The sequence below is a fragment of the Adiantum capillus-veneris genome, chromosome 4 (genome assembly GCF_014529385.1).
Source record: "Adiantum capillus-veneris isolate H3 chromosome 4, ASM1452938v2, whole genome shotgun sequence".
In the NCBI taxonomy this organism is placed as follows: domain Eukaryota; kingdom Viridiplantae; phylum Streptophyta; class Polypodiopsida; order Polypodiales; family Pteridaceae; genus Adiantum; species Adiantum capillus-veneris.
Genome location: NC_140934.1, coordinates 58,959,170 through 58,964,560, shown reverse-complemented (window position 1 = coordinate 58,964,560; position 5,391 = coordinate 58,959,170). Strand labels below are relative to the sequence as shown.

At 43.9% G+C, this 5,391-nt stretch overlaps 1 pseudogene; it reads left to right on the top strand.

Moving 5' to 3' along the window:
• The first annotated feature begins 283 nt into the window (after positions 1–283).
• LOC147459241 (uncharacterized) lies at positions 284–995 on the top strand (annotated as a pseudogene).
• Positions 996–5,391: the final 4,396 nt, after the last annotated feature.

The following is a 5,391-nucleotide window of genomic DNA, read 5'->3' as shown; positions in this document are numbered from 1 at the left end:
GCCTGATGGTGATGCTACCATCATTGAAATTTTCCTTGGGAACTTGGATGCAAACCCTGCTACAGACGAAGACTCTCATGTAGATGACGACCATGCTACAAAAGCAGATGTTGCTGTCGCTAGTGCTGCCACGCCTATAGTTGCTATTAATGCAGACCTTGCTGTGGCTCAACCTTCCCAAGCCCCATCTCTTTTTGGCGTTGCCCAACCAGCATGCCATGCTCATGGTGCACCCAATCTCGTTGTTGGCGCATGCGATGCTAAGGCAGCACCCAGCCTTGCCATGCGTTCAACCTTGTCCTGTAGTGGCTGTGGCCACGAAGCAGAAGATCCACTATCTTCCTTTGCCTCACTCATGGCTTCCGGCACAGCTCTCAATGCTCCTGAGAAGGATACTCTTGCTGCCGCGGTTACTGCAAGTGTAGTCATCATAGCAAGCATGGCCGTTGTTGCGAACCTCGCTTCTCCTATCCAAAAGCTACTTGGTCATTCACAACCCATCAATGGCCAGAATCCTGCACCTGTTGCAACATTGTACTCTTGCAATGAGGCCCCCTCCGTGCTCGGTGCCCTCTAAGAACCCAAAACTGCCACTTCGGTCATACCCTCTTCCATACAAGGGTGGCAATATACAGGCCAACTGGCGCCCAAGCTTGCCTCTCAAGAAAGCCCACTCTTTCTGTGGCAATTCCTCACATGCTCCCAATTTTGCAGTTGGTAGAGCCATGTGTGCAAGTTTTGAAGGTTGTCCTTTTGCACACACACACAGCCGCTCATGGCTGACGACGCGGATGTGGATGACACCGCCATTCAAGCCTTCCTTGAGAGCCTTACTGCTGAAGAACCTGCTTTGGTTAAATCCATCCATGCCCGGCCCCTTGAAGTTGCTACCCATTAAGTTGCAAGTCATGCTCCTGAAGCCCCTCAACAACTTGTTCTCGAGGCAACCATGCCTACATTCTCTCAAGGCTGCCCCATTGCTGCCATCCGGTTGAGGCATTCCAATCCTCACGTCGATGATCCTGCACCAACTGTCCCTTTCACTGGCCCCAAACACCAATTTGATCCAGCCCTTGGAGCCTCTTTCTATGCAGCAAACTCTACGCCACCATTGAAGTCTCTTTCGTGCCTTGAAGCTTGCGTGACTTGAAGCTTGCATGACGTCCTCGCTCTCTCTCTCTCTCTCTCTCTCTCTCTCTCTCTCTCTCTCTGCCACAGTGGTAGTGCCCTCATGATGAGACCTGATGGAGCGTACACTATATTGAATGCAGGTCGACAACTCACGCCCTGCAACTGCACACGCAAGACTAGACAGCTGCAACTACAACATACGTGATGTTCTCTCTCTCTCTCTCTCTCTCTCTCTCTCTCTCTCTCTCTCTCTCTCTCTCTCTCTCTCTCTCTCTCTCTCTCTCTCTCTCTCTCTCTCTCTCTCTCTCTCTCTCTCTCTCTCTCTCTCTCTCTCTCTCTCTCTCTCTCTCTCTCTCTCTCTCTCAATGACACAGACATGTTGAACGCAGTACTACACAACTCACGTCGCGAGCACCTTCAGCGAAGGACTTTACAAACAACGTCCACATGGACAGCATGCGTTAAAGGACGCCTAACCTGACCCAATACTAGGGCCTTTCTTTAGCAGGCCAAAAAGTGTACAATTTTACCTTTCACAACACTCAAGATGAGGAGAAACAAATAGGGTTCTGAGGGGGAGACTCGGGGAGGTGTTGCGGTAGCGCACGACAAAGATTGATTGAGTTGGTGGATAGCGGCCCTCTCTGTGGTGGTGAGGGGATGGGTTGGTTTGCCATGTTTGTTGGTGATTCACTTGCCTAGGACCCTTATTTTTGTCCTTCGGGAGCACTTGCCTCTTACATCTCCCTTTGGGAGGTGAATCGATGAGCATGACAGTGTGGCATCTGCCCTCCCAAGCTCCTCAATTGGGTGGCAGTTGTTGAGGATGCTCATGTGGCTTCCCACAATAGCTTGTGATCTCGGCATGGTTTATGAAGGTTGTTTTCTTTGAAGTTCCCTTTTCAATCGGGACTTTGCTGGTGCATTTGAGGTTTTGGTGGTAATGGGTCATGGCTTGTGTTTCTTGTCGGAGCTGATGAGGTTATTGGATGATAATTGACATCCCCTGCGGTGGCATCTCTGATAGTTGTTTGGTATGGTATAGGTCTGTGGCTGGTTCTTAGTTTGGGCATAGGTGTTTCTTTTTAGGGAATGGCCCTTGTGTGACCGGAGTTAAAGCTTGGTGCTTCCCACTTCGGTGGCTTGCGGTCTCTTGGTGTTTTTTAATGGTTCTTTGTGGGTGGGATCCTACCCTGTGGTATTGACTGGGTCTCCAGTGGCAACCACTTAGGATGGTCCTTTGTTCTATGCAGGGTGGTTCTCTGTTTAGCCACTGTTAGCCTTTACATGTGGTCTTGTGCTAGTCTCAAGGTGGCTCCCCTTCTAATTGATGTATCTTCTGTTTGACATTGGTAACTAATGTTGTGGTTGGGGCCATAGCTCGGTGTGAGCGTGTCTAGTTATGTAATTTATTTGGTTTGAATACATTTATATTTCACAATTTGTGAGTTTTCCACACAAAAAAGGAAGTCACATGAAGACATGCAGATAGGGGGATCTTTCATGTCAAAGTGATAGCCAACAAGAATATTCTACATGTGTAAACCCATCTTACATAGAGCTTATGCAAAATACTCCACTTACATCAACCTAGCTTTTTGGATAAACTTTAGAGAGAGAAAGAGAGGGAGGGGGGAGGTAGTTATTACGTTGCACATTGCATTTGTGCTAATCTTCATTGTGTGTATGAGTGTGTGTGAATGATGTAAGTGTATGTTTTTGGTGCACAAGAAGAGCCGCTTCATTTTAAGTTGATTGTTAAATCATTGTAGGACATTGTCATCAAGCATCAGGAAACCTTCCATTAAATCAGGTTCAAAGTGAAGCTCGATCGTCACGAGCTGCAAGCTGGCCAGAGAGTTAAGCCACTTGACTTAGAGGCTTGGTAGAGGATGCCATGTACACAAGGTAGATGCATGAACCTAAGTTTGAGCCTCTAACCTCCGTTTGTGGAAAACATTCTACTAAATCAAGCTCGACGAACTCAAGCTTGAGTCTCATCTGCTATGAGCTTGGAAAAGGGGTCTTCACTTATAGGCTCGATATAGGATTTTGAAGTAGTATATGTATAGGATTGAATTTAAGTTTGAGCCTCTACTCTCTCAACTAGAAAACTATTGATTAAATTAGGCTCCAACAAAAGCTTGAGCCTCATGAACTATATATAGGCTAGGTGAAGAGTTTAAGCCAAGGTCTTAGAGGCTTGGAAGAGGATCCCTCTCATCTTGTTTGTCTGTAAATCTCAACATGGGAGCCCATAGAGACATTGTCGGGGTCATTTGCGGCGCTTCACGCTCACATTGGTAAGTTGATGTACGTAGGATTTTTTGCATTAATGAGCTTGGAACAAGGGGTGTCTTCTTTTATGATGCCACATACGGGGCTCCTAGAGGTAGAGATCATGGGAAGTTGAGCCCCATTCATGCTCCCAATCTGCATATCTTGGAGTGGCTCATGCTGGACAGAGCATCTGTTGCTTCATTGGCTCAAAGAGTGGAGTGTGATGCGTATAGCACAATGAAGTGTACATATATAAATGCCTCCCATAGAGCTGCTTTGGTATGTCCCATTGCACATGTTTGTCTATTTGTTTTGGTGTGCATATCTTCATCATGCTTCAACAATGTGGATTGCAAAAAGAGAGAGCCCTATACTCCATATTTTCCTAAATCCTGCGATACAGATCTGTTGTGCACCAATATGACACTATAAGGTTTGCTATGGTCTATGACAAGGTGATTATGTGGTACCACATTTCCAAGCAACAACTTTTTTTTATCCTTCCTTGATTCCTACTTATCCTACTCTTCCACCAACACTGGTTTTTCTTTGTTTTTTGCTTGAAAAGTACAACAATCCTCAGATTTGGACATACTCTAAGCTATCAACCACTCAAAAACACCAAATTCTTAGCCTAAAGGTTCTTGGCGAGTACGACTACTCTCAAGATACCTCTACACAACTGAAGTAGACAAACCTCAACCATGAGGTTTCTAAAAGTTGGTTTTTGTATTCCAGATGAACCTAGAGGAAGTTATTTGGACAAAAATACGAAGCATCGAGGCTTTTCCGTAGTTTAGGTCATCTTATCCCTGGCAATAATGCCAATATGTGGGGCTCTTCGAATGCCAAGCCTCGCTATCTTATTGTAGTGACAATGAGAACCACGAATATAAATGTCATACCGTGGAATGGAGTCGACTCTACTAGTGCATGGAGGCTAGAAGAGGTTTTTTTATCTCTCAAAAAAAACACTCAATCTCTGTCTACTCAAAGCTACACTCAACAGCACGTCTGGCAACAAACACTAACTACGACACCATAAGCAAATCTCGTCGATTCACTAAGTAAAAAAAGTCCAAACAAGAAAAAACTTATAGGATATATAGGCAATGTCTCCCTTTCAACAACTTACCAAATTTGCGCTTATTATCTACATGGCAAATTTGACCTAACCGTTTTCAGCCTGAAATGCACCCTAGATCCCTCCTATGCATAAAATGCAATTTTGTTTTGTAAATCTTGAGTTATGAGCAGATTTAGAACGAGGTAACAAAAAAAAACCAAGTTTTATCGCAAAAGAAACACAATGTCGCAATGAGCTTTCAGCTATGAACGCGATGACGCAAACGGCACTTCAATATAGACACTTCAGGAGGGAGTTACGAGCTTGAGGACAAAGTGCTTTGAAGAGATGTTAGAATGCTTATTATCCAAAGCCTACAAAATCCTTACAAAAGTTGATGTTTATTCCTTAGCCAAGACATCATGACTCCACCATTTACCGTATCTATAACCGAGGCACACGAATTGACGTATTTTTTATAGCTTCGTTCTCTCATTTAGCCCATAATACATTTTAATTATTACAATTGCTTGAAATAAATCAAAAATTACAATACATTTCCATTTTTGGGAAAATGTGAAAAGTGTGTATCTCCAATATTTATTGCTTTTTTGTATTTGTCTTTGATGTACATTTGCAAGGCTTGTTTACTGATGTCGGCTCAATTAACATTCTTCCCCTTTGATTTTAGTGCTTGTCCTCGAGCATTGTTGATAAATGTCCGTTGAGGTTGTGGAAGGATGATGATTGGTTGTATTGTCTTCATCTGTCAATGAATCTATTGATGAGGTTCATTTTGTTGTAGAATCTTGAATGTAGAAATTTGTCTCTGATGTGAGAGATGATGTCGCATTGTCCATTGTAGCAACATAATGGCAAAGTTTTATATTTATTTATTAGGAGTATCTACAAGA